Here is a 20,543-nt window from a genome sequence, read left to right as displayed (position 1 = left end):
TCCGACCCCTCATGTAATATTCAGCACTTTATTGCTTCACAGCTAGTTTGGCACTATATAAATACCAATATATATATATATATATGCAGTACCAACAAATAGCAATTATCAGACCTCTCTCAAATAACCCTCTCTGTCAGCATAAGATCCAAGTAGCTTCCGCCCAATATCCCAACTATCGTAGCTAAGGAAAATACTAGAAGAGGTATCATATGCACAATTGCATACTTTCCTACGGGCAGGCAGTGCACTACCCCTCACCCACAGGTAGGTTTTCGGCAAGAGCATAGTGCAGAACTAGTAGTTACACCAGTACTGGATGACCTGCGGAAGTTAGCAGATCAAGTGGCGGTGGAATGTTATTCCTTTTAGACCTGTCCGCTGGGTTTGATATCACTGATCACTAACTACTATTTGATGGGCTGAAAACTTTGGTTTAGACAACCTTGCCCTGAATTGGCTTGACTTATTTCTCATAGGCCTTTCTAAGTCGGTCACTTACAACTGCAAATAGGTTAAATGAGGTGTAACACAGGTTTCAGTAGTTTAATACTTAACCTTTAACACATGCATGCCACCCCTGGCATCACTTCTGCACAAGGGCATATGGTTTTACATGCATGCTGAAGACATGCAGCGTTTATTCAGATTAAGAACGGGACATCAAATTTCATGCCCTCCTAATCGCATCCAAGAGAAATCACCTAATGCTTTGGCAGTGTACCTGAATGAATGGCTATACATTTTCTTAAATTATAACTATCCAAAACCAAAGTGCTAATTAAAACAAAATGCCATTGAATGTTGGAACCCCACCTGTTAGCCCATTGTGATGCGAGTTACAGCAAAATCTGTCTGAAACCTAGGCATCATAGTATCTTTCACTGAGAGCTCAGATTCCTAAGTTAATTAATGAATTTCTGGAAGATTTTAAGGCTGCAGAAAGTGTTGTGATATATGTCACCAGAATACCACCCCACAGTAGTTATGGCCTTTACTGAAGCTAAGCTACACTATAGTAATGCCCTCTGTCTTAGTCTCCCAAACAAATACCACGTAAAACTCCAGCTAATACAAAACAGCACCTTTCTGCTCTTAACTGTGGCCAAGCTTAGGGACCACATTACCCCCATGATCTGCATTGGTTACCAAAAAAACTAATCCTAAGTACTATTCAAGGCCTTGATATTTGTACAAAGGATTATATGCAATCCTTCCCCACCATTCTTTCCCATAAAAGTTAAGTTGCATTATATACAATGTACTTTGCACTCTGCTGTGTAATTTTTGCTGAAAATCCAATTGAGGGCTACCTTTGGGAACCGGGCTTTTTCGGGAGCAGCATACCCACACGTTACAGATTTTATTAAAATTCTGCTTTCTTAAAAAATGTAGAAGTTGGTAGTCTTTTTTTATTATGCTTATGATAAAGAGATGGTGTAGAGTTTGTTGTGGGTGTCTTCACAAAAAAAAAATAGCAAAAAGACTTCATTCAATACTATATGAAAGCTGGTAATCTCCTTGCTACACATATAGGGCCTCATTAGGATCCTGGTGGTCTTAGGACTGCCAGGGCCACGTTGGCAGTCGAACGCCACCAATGCTAGCACTGTCAGTTTCTCTCCACTGGAGGGGCTGGCAGTCCTAATCTGCCAGGGCAGCGCTGCCCTGGGGATCACGAGTCCCTTCTCCGCTGGCGATTACATGGCGGTAGCCCCTCCATGTAAAGGCTGGCGGAAACGGGGTCCAGGGTGCCTGGTGCTAAAAGGGGGCCTCCTGCACTGCCCATGCCGTTGGCATGGGCAGTGCAGGGCACCCCCTTGCCAATCCAGATAGTGAAAATCGCGACGGATGCTGGTGCACCCTACGCACTACAGCATTGCAGTCATCTCTATTATGAGTCGGTGTCAATGTTGTAGGCTGTTACCGGCTGGGTCAACGGGGAGAAACTCTGTTTCCGCCCGCTTACCCAGCGGGAAACACTTAATGGGGCCCTGCTGGAAAGGGACCACACTGGCGGTAACCTGACAGTTGAAGTTTGGCGGATAGCCTTTTCCGTTCACCAAACTCATAATGACCCCCATAGTGTCAAAGTGACGGTAAGATGCTAAGTTTTTTTCTTCTAATTATTCAAAAAAATCAGGTTCTGCTTCCCCCTACTGAATTTTCAAAACTGTTGGGTTACACTGCCCTGTGAGGTCTTGCATGAACACACATGACTTTCAACCAATAACATAATGATAAAGAGTGAGCGAAAACGTTGAGCTGTCAACTTGCTTCGGGTTTTAATAAATCAGGCTTCTAAAGCAAATTGCAAATATTTCTCCTATTTGCTTTCACTTGATCTTGATTAGCTCAGAATTAATTCAGAAGGGTTCTGGCTCACAATAGCAAACTAAAAAAAAATCTAAGGGACTCCAACAGGTAAAAGTGAGCATCCAAAGACTGGACACAAGAGAAAGGGGTACTGAAAATGAAAGAAGCTGGGGACAATAAAGTGACTAAGCTGTCTCTTAGAAACCCTAAATAACTCTAAATGAAAACTTGCCTCAGTGAACTTCTTAGGTTTGTTAAGCTCTTCTGTCTTAAATACTTGAGTGTCCCTGTGGTCGCAAAGTAATTGACACCATGGTTAGTGCGGCACCCTTATTGCTTCAGCAGTCTTTCAGTTTTCACAAGCTCTGCAGGAAATATATCTGTGACAAACCCTGAACAGCTAACTGATTTGATGGTGCAGAGGACTAATTCATAATCTCTAGGAGTCCATGCTTGACCTTCTGGTATGTCTTGTGTGCTGTTCTCAAACGTTCCCTGCTCTATTCCAGATCCTCAAATCTAATGAGCAGTACCCAAGCTCTGTGATCAGGGTACCAGTGCCTTGCCCTCTGCGACCACTGCATGCTTATCCACACTGGTCACCATTTATAGTCTGTGAACCTTTATGTAATAACTCTGTTTTTGTATAGTGAATGGGATGTTCTATGTTCACGATTCGTTACAGCAGTGTTCTGTGCTCTGAGTTATGATAGGATGTTATAGTTTTTTCATTTGGTCGGTTGTGGCCAACTAACTCACTTGTGTGAATTCAGGGTGGCCGACTGTACCTTGTTGAGGTAAAATAAACTCCAACACAACAATGCCTGTGCGAAGAGTGACTTTAGAGGTGCCATTACAGCAGGCCACTTAAAACGAGAATGCGGTGTAAGGCTCTAGAGGTGATTTTTGGCTGGTGGCGTTGACAGGAGGGTCTGTTCAAATGACCCACCCTTCAAAGATTTGCTAGTGAGTACTTCTGCACAGGGCGCTGAGCATTTTATGTTCACTAGCTGGTCCTTCACAATGTACTAGAATGCAATTCTGTCACAGAGGACTAGCAGAGAAAAATAAAGCCTTACACCTGGCTGCAGGTTGCAAATGGGGTTAGGGGTGTTCCAAGCCTTAGTTTGACAGCTAAGCCATAAATTGTGTACAAAGCTTCATCCTGTCTCATGTGTTCCAGGCCTAGTTTTGGGATGATATGAACTCCCTCTGAGCTACCTGGCAACGCACAGAGCGCAGTGTTCATGCTTGTCCCATAGGAGAAGTTGACTTTGGGCAGTCATAGTGAGGCACTCTTTGTTCAAGCACAAGTCATTGGTGATCAAGACAATCGGTCTCCCATCATGTTTCCCAAACTGTTGATACAGTCTTTTGTGGCGTGGTATCTGGTGAGGATGCACAGATACATTCTGTGCTAATTGATTCTATTGTGCATGTTGGTGCTATGCTCACCTCAATGAATTAACATATCATCTTGGGCAACTTCAGCAGAAGATTCCTCCAAGAAAGAGTGATTTATCAATTGATTAGTTATTATATTGCAGACTTGACTGCTAAGTGATTAGTTGCTGGCATTCTCATCAGTGTACTTGATGTGCTGGGTTCCTTGATTTCTTTTTCTTTTGGTCTACGAGAATTTCTACTTGTAAAACATGGTGCAATCTATCAGACCACCCCCTACTTTACTTGGAATATCCAGGTGATCCTCCCATTTTCTGGAGGAATTGGTTTGATGTGTTTGAAAACTACTTTGGGGAAATTGAGGCTGTAGGATTTAGACCTGAGTGCCAAAAGTAAACACTAAAAGTACAAATCTGTTCTGTTTGGCTCCAAAAAGCAGTTTTTCAAAGACAAAAATCTGTTGAAGGCAGGAAAATTGTTTTAATGAGTTATTAGGAGGACGTTTTGGAGTTTAAGGGGAAGCGTAACCAGGGTAAAATACTTGTGGCAGTGAAGGATTGAAAATTTTTGGCTTATTCCCCTAGAACTTCTTTGGTATGATTCTAAAACCAGTTGTCAAAGAACAATTTCTTATTGTACAGGATAATGATTTGATAGAAGAGCTTGGTTGCGCACTATACAAAGTGTTCTCTGATTGTGCTTGTACAATAAGTAGTTTTAAACATTGCATTAAAGTCAAGGAGGGAATTATGCCCGTCAAGCACATGGGGAGTCCTGTTTAGTCCTTTGCAAATGTGGTATCATCAAACCCATTGAATCTTCTCTCTTGTTGTCTTCTTTGGTGGTGGCTTGTGAACGGAGTGGTTAGTTTAGAGTCTTACTCGTCCTGAGGAGTCGCCACAAAAAGACAAGGTTGGACTCAAATCCTCTCCCTAAAATAAGTGGGATTTTTGGCATGCTTGGTGGGGCAAAGTGGTTTAGCACGCTTGAGCTCCCATCTGCCTATCATAAAGTTGATCCTGATTAACACCAATTCACAGCTTTTGTCTTCCCGTTTCTATTGTATCAATATTGCAGGATGCCATTTGGGCTTACCTCAGCTGGCCCGTGTTTCACAGGATTATGGAGAGGATGTTTAAAGGGGTTGAAGGAGTCTTAGTACATCAAGATGACTTGCTTATTTATGCACGGTCACATTCGGAGCATGCCAGAATTTTGTTTGTGGTTCTTTTGATTCTTCAAAGTATGTAGTAGTGTTAAAGAAAGAGAAGTATGAGTTTCTCAAAGAAGAGGTAGAGAATCTGGTCCATGTGTTGACAAAAGCTAGTGTGCTTCCACCCCCTATGTTAATTGATGCCGTCAAAATTACAATTCCCAATCAGATAACGCAAGATTAAAGTAATTTCTAGGGTTGTGCAAAATTTACTCTAGGTTTTTGTCAGACTGTGCCTCAAAGATATGATTGTTGTTTTAGATATAGTCCAAAGATACTTTATTTCGTTTGGATTGTCAGTATGAGCTTGTATTTGTTTTGATCAAAGATGAATTAGTGCCAGAACACTCAAACAGCATGACTTGTCATTGCCAAGTGGATTCATTGTGAATGCAACCAATGTTGTCCTTACTTATAGGAAGGGTGATATGGAAGCTACTTTGGTTATACTTCATGGTGTCTTAGGAAGTCTGGGCAGCTATTTTCTGTGATAGAAAATGAGTTACTCGTTTGTATATGGGCTGTGGAAACATTGAAAGCATGCCTGTGAGGTAGGAGTGTCACCATAAATGACGGACCACAAACCACTGGTCTGGTACCTTGGTGTGGAGAGTATTGAAAACTACACTCAATGTCTTACCTGCATATTCTCTATGTTGCTGCAGTACCAGCTTGATGTTTACCGTATTGCTGGGGCAAAATGACAGAGCCAGTTACCTGTCCAGATTTCCTGTGCAGGATGAAGGTGATGAGTGGTGCAGAAGAACATGGAAGTTGCTTTTCTGCTGTAGGGGGACATTGGGAAAGCAAGTGCTGTCTCTGAGGATTAGTGGTGGAGGGCACCTGACTCAGATATGCGAGGTGGTTGGATTTGTAAGGATAGGTCGACCAAAAGTAAGAAACTTTCAAGCTTATGTTAAAGTTGCTGATGAGTTTGTCAAAGAAGGGTTGTTGATGAGAAGTGAGAAGGTGGTACCTCCAGAGAAGCTCAGATTAGGTGTCATAAACTGTGCGCATGAGTGACATTTAGGGAGGACTTACACGAGGTGCTTGATTCAGGCTGCTTTTTGATGACCTGTACTTGCTGGCGAGGTTGGAGAATTTATAAGATGTTGTATGGAATGCGCAAGTGGTGAAAAAATTATTTCTGTTCGTATGCCTCCACTGTTTCCCTTTGAGTTGCCTTCCAGCTGTGGATGAAAGTGAGAGTGGGCTTTTTGGGTCAATTCACTGGTCTGGCCCCTCGAACCCATTAAGTGTTAGTGCTGGTAGATTACTAAACGAAGTGGCCCAAAGTGATGTTTTTGAGTTCACCCAACTGCATCCATATAGTTGAGTTTATTAGAGGTGTATTAACTGGAGTCTTTTCCTGAATAGTTGGTGTCTGACAACAGTGTCCAGTTTGTCAGTCCACAATTTAAAGGTTTGCTCAAGTGTGCATGGATCAAGCGTTTCTGCTGTGCACTTTATCATCCCCAAACCATTGGTCTGGTTGAGCGATAAACCCATTGTGGGGAATGTTAATAGAGTGGGCAGTTTTTTTTAACAGGACTGAAGTGCTGAGAACAGAGTGGTAATGTGGTGGTTTTATCAGAGTTCTCCTCATTTTGTGTCAGGGTTGTCTCCTTTTTAGTTATTGAAAGGGAGAAAATCCACATCTAAGGTCTGTTCTGTGTGGATGAATGAATGGGTGGTTGTCTGTTGGCATTGAGGGTCAAGTTGCTGTTGTGAGAAGTAGGATGGAGAATAACTAAACAGAAGTATTTTTTTATGAAAGGAAGAAAGTAAAATATTTGACGGTTACTGTGGGTGATAGCAGAGCATGTCCGTAAGTTGGGGCATGTCGACAAAGGAGCCACCAACTTTGGTGACCAGTGGTGGTTGTGGGCAGTCACTGTTGGAATACTGAAAAAGTTTTGACGGTAATGAAATGTATGGATCCTTATTTCTCTGGTTGATCCACTGAAGCGGGCACAGGTTCTCAGGGTATCCTGGTCCTAGAGAAAATATCATCAGTTGTGGTGATTCTCTCTTCAGTGAAAGTGCTGAGGTGAGCAAGAGCTCTCGGCAGCAAAGGTTGCCTGTTCGGTACAGATAATTTGTTGTTGTTTTTCCATTTCCTTCTTTCTTTTTTTGTGATTTTTATTTTGGATGTTTTTTCAATTCCTTCGGTTCTTTTTGTTTTTTGTTTCTTTGTTGTTGCATTTGTTATGGGAGAAGGCCATGTAGTAACTCTGTTTTACTATGGTGAGTGGAATAATCTGTGTCCAGGATTCTTTGACAATGTTCTAAGAGTTGTTTTGGAATTTTCTTTTTAAAATTTGGTCAGTTCTAGCTAACTCACATCGATGCAGAGATGCATGGCGGCCCGCTGTTCATCCTTGAGTTGAAATAAACTCAAATGCAACTATGCCTGTGTCTTTGTTAGTTTCTGTTGGACACAACACTTTGGCCAGGAGTTGCACTGTAGTCTTAAAGTCTCATCTAATGTTGAAATCTTTTGGGCTTGCTGGTATAGGTTTCTCCCTTCTATCATGTTCTTCTTTACGTACTGCTCCCAACTACGAGGATACATTCAATGTACATAATTCTTGAGGAAGCTGCTTCTGCAGGAAACAAATGCAAAGGTTATTTGTATTAGTCAGACAGTATATATACTAAGTGAGAGAGACATTCTTCTACATGAGATTGGTTCACACACTGAGCATGCTATTATAAGACCTCTTTGCCCTCTGGTCACATAGTCCTGCCCTCCATGTGTTGCCTCTGGTCCAGAGCTCTACTTGACGTGTGGCATTCCTGTGTATTGGAAAAAATAGAAGTGCCGGTACTCTCTAATTAAAAGTATCACGTTTTTCCCCAAGACGTGCAGGTACTCTCCCTCTCAAAATAAAATACTTAGTACCGGGACAGTACCTGCCCATTTAAAGCACTGATTACACCGGGTCTACTCTCCCCCTGATTGCTATGTTTGTGGTCTTGCTGCAGACAGATCCGGCTGTCTGTTCGCATACAACGTTGTATGCCATACGCCACAGAGAAAGTCCTTGCTCAGGGTTGGTTATCTTTCTTTCAGCCTCAGTTGCCTTACTCCTATCATTACTTTTCTCCCTTTATCTGTTTGACCCACCCAGAGGAAGTTTTTGGTTCCGCCATCGATAGATTTGTCATTATTCCTTCTGCAAACTCGGCATTGGAAAACAGAGACACTTTCAAACAGCAGTAGTTTGCTGCATTCCCGTGCTATCTATTGCTTACTAAAAAAGCTATAGTAGAAAGGTGGACGATACAACATCAGTCTTGACAAAACATTTTTTTACAAGCATTGGCAATGCCAATCAGTCCTGTATGTAAGAATACCAAATGGCATTGCCAGTGCTTGTTAATGTCCTTGTCCGAGGCACTATTGCTTATCTAAAATGGGCACTCTCATCTGTTTCTTGTCACTTTAGTACCCATTCAGTGCTTGTCTTGCTAATAGTCTGTGTGCAATTCTCCTGACTTATGTGACACTTGTGCCCTTTTTTGTGTTATTTGATATCATAGTTTGCTCTTGAGTGTCTCTTGTGACATTGGCGCCCACCCTTCACTTTTCTCTGATGTTCAGAGCCGGTGCTTCCCTAAAATTAGTTAAAGCCATCTTGTGCTGTCTTCAAATAACACCTTCTCTATACTATACGTTTCGAAACTTTCAATCAACTACAAACGAGTGCATAAAAGAAATTACTACAAAAGACCCGAAAAAGCACCTTTTTCTCTGAATGCGTAGCGCTCAACGGGCAAAGGAGCATTTTTCTTGGTGCATTGAAAACCTCACATTTAAGCTGGCACTCACTCCCTTTCGTGTTAAAACACACAACATGATTTAGGGTGAATGGCTACGAAAAACAATCCGGTTTCTGTAAACCCTGGTAAATCTTACGGAGACTCCACCAGAGGAATTGTTTTTGAGGAAATTCTGCTGATGGACTATCGTAGGGTTTTCGTATTTTTTTCCAGGAATCGAGACATTTCCCGTTAGCACAGATTTGTAAAGCAAGCACATAATCCTTTGTTGTTGTGAAAATGCGTGTCATCGATGACAGTGGGCAGTCTGCCTCGATGCATCTGGTTCAGAGCTTTACAAGGTGAATAATGTCGCAGGGTTGTTAGTACAACTGGAAGGGAGAAACCGAAGGCTGCCACGCAGACGTTTGAGCCTCCAGTACAGCGACATTTCAGTTGAATCTCGCACAGGAAGAAATCCAAAATGCAGTAGTCTTTATCTTTGCTTAAATATTGATTAAAGTCTTTCACTCTTGGGCTGAAATGTTAATTGTAATGCACTCCCAGAAGACGCCGTTACCTTGATAGCGGGTTTTACACTCCAAAAGTTAAAAACTCGTTGAGAGGGGACATAAACAGCGAGAGGCGTGTTAATCACACCGGCCGGACCGCTGTCAATCATTATTGCATTTCGAGCGGAGCCCGTCCCGTGTTCCGATATTAGCGGCCTGACCTTTTACACTGATCTAAATGGCATCTGACAGCGAATGATTGGGCGATAATTTAGCTCATTACCGCGACGTTGGCTGGAAGAAAGAGGGGCGCCTTCTAGCCAGTGATGAATTTGTTTCTGATATTGATTCGGCCCTTGGTAGGCCCGGCACGCGCGGCGGGCGCTGATTAATGATACGTGGGCTAATCGATGGGGCAGCTTTCTTTTCAGAGACCACGTCAGACTGGGAAAAGTGGCCGATTGGGGAAGTTCGTTGCCTTTTTTCTTCTGGAAGATGAGATGTACTGCCAACAATTAGGATGAAGGCCGAAACATTTATATCGGATAAGTTTTCCTCTTATTTTTTTTTTGTTTTATTATTTTTATTTTTACATTATTTCGCACTGCAAGTTTCAGAGTCAGTCAATAACTATAGGTAAGTGAATTTTGGTTGTTAGGGGTAGGTGGAAAAGTGAGTATGTTCCCTCTTGCAATGTTCGCGAAAGTGGTGCTCAATATGAGACATTGATTTCACCAGTTTGTGAAAATTGTATGGAGGGCATAGAAAAGTAGTGCAAGATACCGACAGCAGAACAGTTTGAGCACAAAATGTGTCATCAGCACACAGGTGTTTTAACATTTCCCACAAAACATGTTCAGTATGAACTTCTCACCCGTGGGTAAAAATGACATCAAAAGGCATATTTGGAATGAAAAGCATTACACAAAACCCATCAAAATGGAATTGCTTGTTTTTTCCCTCGCTTGACAATCTCGCCAGGCCTGATATTTTGACTGAGTTGATAGGTTTTCCCTATCCGTGTACAAGGATGAGACGGTGACATGCTGTCTCTCTCCCGCTGTTAAATGTAGTGCCTTAAACAGGGCTCGAGAGTTCTCACCGTTCACCATTTGTCTGGTTAGTGTGTGCTTATAATTCCCTCGTGGCCAACTGGCGACATCAACCTGGGATTTCAAATGGACACACCAAGCACAGGGACGTTATTTCTTCCATCACTTAACAATTATGTCTCCGTTTTTACAGTTGCCCTCCTTTGATTGCGTTAGGATACATGCTTTAAATATTATTATATGCTAGGGGTTTTGTCTGCAGTTACCTGGGATACATGGATGTCATCATTCCCTTTGAATAAGGTGGATGGGTTGAGTGCTTCCTAGCAATCCATAGGCTCAGGTGTAATATTGTCAACGGAGAGAATGGTGCCTCAGCCCCAGGCGGGCGCACTCTTGTGCTTCTATTGGTTTAGGAAGTCATTCAACGTAACCCTGCCTGTCTCATTGTGTTCCAGTTGTGCCAGGGTTTATTATTAGTGTGTGTGAAGCGAGTGTTCAGGTAATGGCCGGAGGTGGGCTTTTTTTCTGCCTGCATCATGAATTTCTGAAATCTTCTTGCCAGTTACAGCGGGATGTGTCAGTTAGACGAGAAAGAACAAATAAGTGGTTTATATTTGGCCAGCAGGTTCTTGGGGGATCCAGCATTTCTTTTTTGGAGCTCGGCCTCCATTGTGCTTTGATTTCTTTGCAGAGCTTTGAGCATACTTAACAGGCAGTGACGTTCTGCTTCCAGAGTTAAAGGGAACCAGTCTCCTGCGGAAGCCTTCAGTTTTTGGCTTCCATGCCTGGGATAGTTTCACTGTACGAAGTTCTTTAAAGAAACCAAACCGAAGTGGACTCGTAAAGATACTTTGGGCTTGTGCCATCAGCCTCTCCAGGTGAAAATCAAGATGAAGGAGAAAATTCCTGTAGTGGTGCTTGCATCTTTCTCTGAAGAGGCAGAACTGGCTAGATGTACCACAGGAGTGTTGGCGAATCAGATCCATGTACTCTGCAATTCAAGGTAGTAGTCTTTGGCGAGCCACGGGGAATGTAGAAGCTCCGAATAAGGATATGAGTTTACCTTTGTTTCAGATAGTTATTTGCAGCACTGACGACATAGAACATGAAGCGACTGGGATTTGTGGTGTGATGAAGGTAGGGTGCTCACCATGCACCTTCCTTTGACAACTCTGACAGCAAGCATGGTTACTCCTGTGAGGTGAGAAATGTATTTGATTTGCTTGGTTTATCTGTTGTAGTAAGATATTATTTTCTTCACAAAAATCATAAACAGTCTTTCCCACATGGGAATACCTTTGTTTCCAAGTGTGTCAGCAATCTGGGGACGGGTATTCCAAACAGTAACTAGCTCGGTGGCCAGGTTGTTAGTGCCTTTTACTTCTCCAGCATTAAGACAAACAGGAATGTAAAATGATTACCTCCAAACTACCCTTGACTGTGTTATTGAGTGGCAGTACCTGCCAATCGTGAACCAGAGTGCCACATTCAAATCTGCTTTGTCACTTCCGACATAAATTTAAATATTGTTTCAGCATTTTCCATGTAGTGCATTCAGTTGCTTTTTAAGCAACTGAGTGCGGTGTCTTGTCGAGTTCAGGCTGAGTCCTAGATAGTTGATCCTCTGAATTTTGGTTTGTGTGTTTTCGCTATGTAATTATTTGAAATATTCAGTCCCTCCAGTGCCTAGAACCTTCTACCATGCTCTTTCTTGTTTAGGTATCTTCAGCCTAGTCTCGATCCAGGTCGCTTATATCTCACCTTCCTTTTGCAGCTGTGAGGTGGTAGTTTCTTGACTACTTCTGTTGCTCAATGCGTTAGTGTCGATGAGTTTAATGGGGAATGCGTCCACGACGTTGGCACTGAGATGTGAGTGGAGCGAGCTGTTCGTGCAGTATCCAGATGGGTCAAAAAATGTGATGATTGACTACACGAGCCCATCACAGCCCATATGGTGGCTACTGTTATCAGTTCTCCTTAGAGTACCCATACATGCCCTTCACTTAGCTTCACCAGCATGCCAGCTAACTTGCGGCAGCCTGTGTAGTTTACACACAGTACGATTCTGAAAAAAACAACTAAATACGGCAGAGTGCCGAACGTGTGCGAAAATCCGATGGCAGTACTAAGTGCTTTGTCGAGTATGAATTCCAGTCACGTGCCAGGCAGAAGAGAATGAATCAGGTCTCTGGTGGCCAGCACTAAGAGCACATATTCAATTGCAGTGCTTGTATAAAAAAAAGAAAAACAACACTCGAATAACAGATTTAGGAAGCTATGCAGAATATGCCCTGCCAGTGCAGTTTCCTTCAATGGAATTTGTGAACAGTTGCAGGATTGGAAAAACTGACTTTTGGAACAAATTGGATTATTGCTCAAAAACAACTTTCCCGAAGCACTTTGCTTAGTTACGCCTAGGAATTAATGTTTCTAATTAGCTTCACTAATTGCGCTTCTCAAATCTCTTTACAAATTATGTTCATTTGAGCCCCATATTTTCTCTACTAGAAATAAGCTGATTTTGCTAAATCTGTCACTTGATACATTTTCTCGCAAACTCCACCGACCGCTCCCATGTTCCCACACAGGCTGATTCTGTAGAGAGGCAGCTCCTGCTTGCCTCCAAGGCAGTTATTGAGCCTCATTGTGAACCTTGGCTTTCTGTCAGTGCTTTGTGGTGCGTTGCAGGGCAGAAGCATAGTCCCAAGAGCTGGATCTCACCACATGGGAGCATCAAATGCATTATTTGTGAAGGAAAAGTGCTTCATAATATGAGGTATTTCATACTTCACCAAAACCCCGGGTGGAGTCCTTAAATCTAAACCATTCCTCTCGAAGGCAATAGCAATCTTTGAATTTGGAAGAAACTTCAAGACTTGGCTCATGACATTTTCCTGAACTGCTTGCAGGAGTTTATCTGGACCTCTGTCACATTGATACATTATTTGAGTGTAGCGTTTGCGTTATTTTGTAGCTGTATCATTCTGCAAGAAAAGAATAGCTGGCATTTTTACTATTTTCTTTTTGAAGCTTGTAGCTTATTATTGAATAACTTTGGTGTTTGAACTCACACTGCTCTAAATTGGCTTTTGACTTTTGAAGCCTTTTGGCTATTTCTCAGCAGCAAATTTTCAGCCGAGTGCTGCGCTGGTGGACTATCCTACCCCAAGAATTGTGCTAATTCCCCTTCTCCATCACTCCTGGAAAAGAAATCAAGACTGCCATTTTTCGAAGAAGCTTTTCGTTTCCTATTTGTAGCAGTCCTTTGGCTTGAGGGGAGCGCAGACCTGAGCGTATCCAGGCGATCTTCTTCCATCCACCCCCACAAGCTCCCTAATGCCTGAAATTGCAGGACAATCACGAAGGTCTTTGTGAGAGGTTTATTGTGAGAGACTAGGATCGTATGCGGGAAGGAGGCAGAAAGTCAGCAGGGATACGTGTTATCACACCCTCAGCAGCAGAGCACTAAGGGATGAAACAATGATTATTTCCCTCTCACTGCAAGGTAAGTAAGGCATATGTACAATGATATGACAGATGTTATGCCTTCGAGGAAAAATTGAGAAAAACACATTTCCCAACGAAAATTGAAAAAGAATGTGCATGTTGTAGCCCATTGGCCCACACTTTTATTCTTTCAGACTTGGGAACTCCTGTCCTGTGACATGGGAACCATGTGAAACATTGGTTGAAGCCTGATCTTCTGCAAAATGCTAAAGACATTATACTTCCACACGGTTTCAGCCCTTGCCCTGTTAATGCTGCCATGATGCACTTTCGAATCATAGCTGTGTGTCTCCTTGACATCATCCAAAAAAGAATATTCAAGGTGCTTTCCAGCCAATAAGTGACCTACCATGTACTAACCAGCAGAAACAAGCATGGGCAAAGCCAGTCACTCTTGTCTTTTAAAAACAATACAGACCTAATGGCATTGCAAATTATTTGTTGCCAATGCTGTTGTGCATTGGCAAAAATAAAAAAAAATGCTTTGCTGATGCTGAACAGCACTGGCAGAAAGCAAAAAAGTTTGATTTGTACAAGTTTGCGAATCATGGCACTACGATAGCCCAGTGTGATGATAAATGCAAGAATGCAACATGATGCAGTCACCATTTTTTAGGGTTGAGCGTAACGTGCTCTGTCCCTGCTGTAAACTCTCTATGGGCCTGTAATCACGCCCACCGCATGCCCATGCGTTTGGTTGGTTTGTGGGCTTGCCTTTTAAAATTAGCTTGATGTAATTAGTAAAAGGCATGCATACATCATGACTTTTCTGGTGTTTAACCCTCCTAGAGCCCACTGGCAAACTACTGAAAACATGAGGCTCTGTGTTTTCCGTATGGTTTCTGGACTACTTTATCTATTTATTTCCTACGCAGTGTGATCTCGCTGGGCAGTAATCGAGCGCTTTGCGTCACTTCGACCCTGTTACTTGGATAATTGCATTTTTGCCGATAACAGGTTTGACTGCAAGCAAACTTCTGTTTTACTTTTTATTTTCAGTTTATGTGGCAAGAAATGTCCAGATAGGAGTTTACAATGCAAATACCTCTTATTCGAGGAAACGCGAGACCCATTGAATTGCAAATGCTTGTTTTATTTACTGTTGCAATATGCGGGCCACCTATATTGAGGTGGTAAACAGAACATTTAATAAAATCTGCATGAGAGTACATATTATGAAAGGAGCTGTCCAACAGCAAATTGCAGTTGATGGGCCCTCCAATAGTAAATAAATACAATATTTTTAAAAAAGAATGTGACTTACAAGGGCAGCAAAGTAGTGGAGGAGCGAGTCGGGTGCTAAGTCATTGCCTCTGAGTGGCAGAACTTGCTGGAGGAGTTTGCGGTAGGGGAGGATAAAAATAATAATGAAAAAAGAAGACACACGCACTCCATGGAGTGTTGGTAAAAGGAAAAAAAAATAGTTCCCTTAATACAAACAGCATCAAGACTGAGCTCAATTAAAAAAAAAAAAATCCTCAGAGATGGGACAAACAGAGTAGGATGAAAAGCCAATATATATAGACACAGGGAAATGAGATAGACGGGGAAGCCCAACAGTCAATAGCAATGGACTGCATCAGAGTCCATTATATGTATATATTGAATGTATTAGTGACGATATATCTAGGCAGAACCTAGCAAACTCAGGTTTAACCACGTGAAACTATTTTCTTTGTGTATGACGACCACAGTACAGTCTTGAAAAGGATATGCCAGAAAACCGATCACAAGGCATTTGTTGCCCATAGTTTTCTTCGTGGCTAATGTTCTTAGGTACAATACACCAACTATCAAGGACAGATAAACTGGTATTAATGGGGCAGGATAACCATATTTGACTGGACATAATAAAAACTGACCAAAAGGAAATCTTTACTTGGAGGAGACACAACAACCCTCTTAATTCATAACTTCTTTGGCCAAGCACCACCCAGATCCCTTTGGGTACATCACACACACAACAAAACACCTACTACTACACAGCATTGCTGGCACAGCAGTTAACGCTGCTACATCATCACAAACGTAATAAAACACTAGCGATAGGCTGATGTCACACTTAAACACTATGCAGTAGGCCATGCAGCAGACAACACCACACAAAGGCAAACCACAGAACAATGCTTTTGTATCTACTCAAGATGTTGAGCTGAGCTTTGTTACCAGAGACTTAAAAAGCACACCTCCAGATATATTTTACCTGTGCACATTACACCAAAACATCTTAAAAATACCAGGTTTGAACTACTATAAAAACACACCTACGGTAATACCATACTTTAAATAACCCGACCCTGCTAGTTAACACCGACTTAGGGGATACGTCTAGAATAAAGTTGCATCCACGAGATTTACGATGGATCCCACACTTCATAACGGCAACAGAATTCCATGACCCTCCCAATACCAACTTCCTTGGCAAACAACATTGCTCCAAAGTTGGCAATATTTTTATCTTAAGTGACAACAAACACAAAATTCCTGGCACATCACATGAGCTGAACCAAACATACAGAAAGCAGCACTAAATATATACCACCACCAGTGCAGAACAACTACAAAGAAAATGGTAGTTGCTCCAACATCACACTTTACGCTAGCATCGCCAAATGCAGTAGATTTTTCAATATGTAAAACTCCTGGTGACCAGTAACACTACTAAGCACAACCAAATACAACACAATAGAACACTAAACTCACCAACATTATGTTCTTGGCAAAGTCATCTGCGTACTAAAGGTCATACAAAGGGTAGCAACTCATGCATTTTCAGGTAATACTAAAATATAGTACAGGGCACTGTGAATTTCACATCACTGTCCCTCATTGATCTCTGTACCAGCCACATCCTGTCTAAGAGACAATATACTAAGCACAACAACTGTGCCTTCTAGAGTGACTTGCACAGCACATGATTGATCCATGTAGTTACCTACACTGAAGAGGTTGACAGGAAAATGGACCACCTTATTGGCTTTTAGGTAACACAAATTAAAATGTGCTCAAGGTAGCTGAACACTAACCGAGAGAGCCAACACATGGTGATGGCTCCATGTTCATTACCTAATAGCCTACCACCTATCAAAGGCATTCTTCATTCAGCAAACATAGCACAGTACAGACCATACGTGAGCTGCAGTGGCCAGTACCTTCACAATCAAATAATTGTTTTCACACAACAAACGTCTCCAGCACAGGCCACAATGTGCAAGAATACCACAGTGTCTTGCAGAAATGCATGTATCAATGGCAGATGTATCATGTAAAAATACCAGTAATCTAGCATTAAATCATGCCACACAATTTAGTCTTTTTTTATGTGATTGCTTGATATGGTGTGTATGGTGGCCATTACTTTTCTATTGAACATCTAATTAAACAATATGGGCTAACAAAACCCATCATTCTCAACCAGCGAGTCCTTCCTCTGCATGATAAAAGTAAGGCTTTTGCTGTGTAGGTGCAGATGCTAGTGTAAAGAAAATTGACATCCTGCTCCTTGAATTGAAAAAGCCCCCATTCCCTTTGTTTTCCAGGCTCATATTTTTTGAGTGAAGGTACGGGGTGAGGTCACAAATGCTAAAACTGTTAACCAGCAGACGGAGCTAAACCTGCAATGGTCTGGTGGACAGAGCAAAGTGCCTTAACTTAATGAATTAGTAAACTGATAAAGAATGCTAACATGTCAGAACAGGCAATATTTGGTGTTATTGACTAATCCTGTTTCATCGTTCTTACTTAGGTCACTATATGCATTTTATGCCACAAGTAAATGCCAGTGCAGTGATCAAATAATGCTACTGTGACATCCTTTTTGACAATGGTCCTGGTAGATTCTACTAGTAAAGGCAGAACTGGTTTCTGGATGAGAAGCTGCTAATAGAAGACCTTGGCAACGTCACCCATTTGAAAAGCAAAGGCTAGATCTTTTCTCTCTGGTTGATCTCATTTCTCTCAACCCTTAAGAGCTTTGCAGAGCCAGAACGGTTTAGGCCAGACATTCAGATGTGTATTTGTGGCTTAATGCTCTTTTAAAAAATAGAGTTGTGTATATGGGGAGGTGGCAGTAAAGTCCTCACAAATATCTAGGTACCATTTCTGAAGGTGAAAAGTTGTGATTCAAGCGTAAACACCCACTTAGGGCGACACAGATAAGTATACAAAAAGTGATGGATGGAATGCTGAGATGAATCTCAGCCACTAGCAATTTCTCTGGGCTGCATTCCAGTCCACCATTATTTTGCACACCATGCCACATCAGTAGGGTCATGACTGATTTGCAAATGGCTGGTCCAGTGGCATAACAAAGGCCGCAGCGGTGTGGGGGCCCCCAAGTTCCAGGGGGCCCCCTCAGCACAGCATCTGGCCTGAGTCAAGCCAAAGGTGGATGGGGGGCTCCTTGTTCTTTGCACTGGGCCCCCTCCAGTTTCGTTATGCCACTAGGCTGGGTTGGAACAGAGATGGTATGGTGTGCAAAATAATGATGAACTGGGATACAACTGGTGGCTGAGATTAATTCAAGCCCTCCATCCATCACTTTTTATTACTTAAGTTAAAAAATAAAGCATATATTAGTCAGCAACATGAGGAACAACAGACAATTTAGCATCCAAATAAATTCGTAGACAATGGTCCACTGGGAACAGCACAGAACTGGTGGAGAAGGGCCTAGAACTGAAGGTTAAGAAACATGAAATGTGTTTACTCCGAGAGGCTTAATTAGTAGATCAATTTCCCAATAGCAAACTAAGCGAAGTCTGTTATATTGTGGATTATGCCAATGGAGGATAGCAGATTGGGGAGCGGAATCATATAAATTTTGAGAGGTGAAAGGAGGGAGGGGGGTGTACCACAACCAGGCAATGGGCCTAGTATTAGATCTGAAAGGAGGGGGCTACTGAAGATCTGATAGCATTCTGTTGGTAATGAAATTAGCCATTTTTTAATAGTCTACCAAAAATTCTGCCTGACTCTAGTGTGGAAAAGAGGTGTGAATGGTCAATAATATTGAATGCAGCAGATAAGTTAAGCGGACTAGTGTCCCTATTTGATCATTATACACAAGTTTGTCGGTTGTCTAGGATTCCCATTACAACTTCAGTGCTGCATCTGTGTCTGAAACCTACTTGAAATTAATGTAGTATGCTCGTGCCCTCCAATAGATTGAACCTGAAAAAAGCCCTCTTTTCAAGATTTTCAACCAGCTTGGAAGCTAAAGAATATGATTTCCTCCAGCATGTCTACTTTTTAATTTTAGTTTGTGTAGTTAAGGTGAAAACCAAGGATTAGAATGTTTGTTCAGAACTGTCAAACCTTTATTGGAAAAGAACATAGCCAAAGTATCCACTGATGACTGTATGAAAGGAGAGAGAACAATATTAATACCACATTCACTAAAACTCTCCAGAAGAAATTAAAAAAAATTGCTTAAAATGAATAGCAGTGGATGCAGATGAACTGTTTCTCCATTGTCTACTTTGATATGTAGAGTTAAAGATGGAGGCAATATCAGCAGGTAAAGAGGTTAATATCACAGGGAAAATAAAAATGATCAGACTATTTCATAGGAATAAGGCTCCCAATCTTGAGGTTACTAGTTGGAAAAAATGGGTTCCAACAAACATAAAGATGTAAAACATAGAAGATTGTTTAATGCCGCTTAGTGAACTAAAATTTGCCTCAGAAAAGACTATCTGCTTCCTAAATTCATGTCACAAAAAATAATAAAACTTCAAATTGACTAAAAAGTAACAACTGTGAAATTAGTGATGAAATCATCTCAAACGTAATAGCAGTGCAGCAGCTAATACATTCAAGCTATTTAGCCTGGATAGCTGTAGTCTTCTCTGTTCACTGCTGTCACATTGGTTAAACATTTTACTTGGTCAGCATGCTAAACGTCTGGGCTGTGTATTGGGTCTCTATTTAAATGCAGCTTCTTACAAAGCCTGGATACCTCTGCTGCTGTAGGGCCACATTGCTGCTATATTTAAGGGTAGGATCCCAAAACCCAGGAGTTTCCATTTTTAAAATCAAAAGAAAAATGAAGAACTTGCTATTCTCCCAATCATGGAAAAAGCAGGGAGCTCGAGTATTAATATTCTGTAGAACTGATAACTTTGTCAGTATGTTTCTTCATGGTACTCTTCTTCATTTTTAGTTGTGGTAAATTAAATGAGCTCAGTAGAGTTATCATGTCTCTCTCTTTTAAGAGAGGGGCAGTTCTTTTCTGTGTTAGATTGGCTGTTTTCATTTGTAGAGTGTTTGTCTCTGCACAGTTAAGCGCATGGATGCACATTAAGTAGTATGCTCAAGCTCCTCTTATACCCAAGCCTTTTGGGAATTTAGTTACAGCACTACTCAGCCTCTCAGTCACTGCTCAAGTTGCTCCACTCACTGCTTAAATGGCTTAGACATCCTTTGTTCCATTGGACTCACCTAATTACGTTGTCCACTTATGAGAGAACATGTGCCTTATACTTGACATAATTCAAGATTTCAATTCAAACTTATTTAAAAAAAAAAAAGAGTGCGATATTCATAGTAGGCCTACAGAAGAAAGAACCATTTGCAAAATGTTCATGATAAATGCTTTCCGGACAATAACAAATGTCACTTAACTCATTATATTAATAACAGCCTGTATATACATCAATTGATAATCTTTAGTGCTCTGTGTGGTCACTCAAGTGATGCAAGAATGCTTGCACGTATGTAGTAATCCTGGTAGGCATGCAGATTGTTCCAAGTGACGCAGAGAATTTCAAG

General features: G+C 41.7%; 1 protein-coding gene across 8 annotated transcripts in view; it reads left to right on the top strand.

Moving 5' to 3' along the window:
- Positions 1 to 20,543, top strand: part of DIP2C (disco interacting protein 2 homolog C) — a 1,002,241-nt gene that overhangs the window by 304,367 nt on the left and 677,331 nt on the right. The gene's annotated exons all lie outside the window — the stretch shown is intronic.

This window comes from Pleurodeles waltl, chromosome 10 (genome assembly GCF_031143425.1).
Source record: "Pleurodeles waltl isolate 20211129_DDA chromosome 10, aPleWal1.hap1.20221129, whole genome shotgun sequence".
NCBI classification, from domain to species: Eukaryota; Metazoa; Chordata; class Amphibia; order Caudata; family Salamandridae; genus Pleurodeles; species Pleurodeles waltl.
The sequence above is the reverse complement of the archived record's forward strand: the minus strand, read 5'-3'. Positions and strand labels throughout refer to the sequence as shown.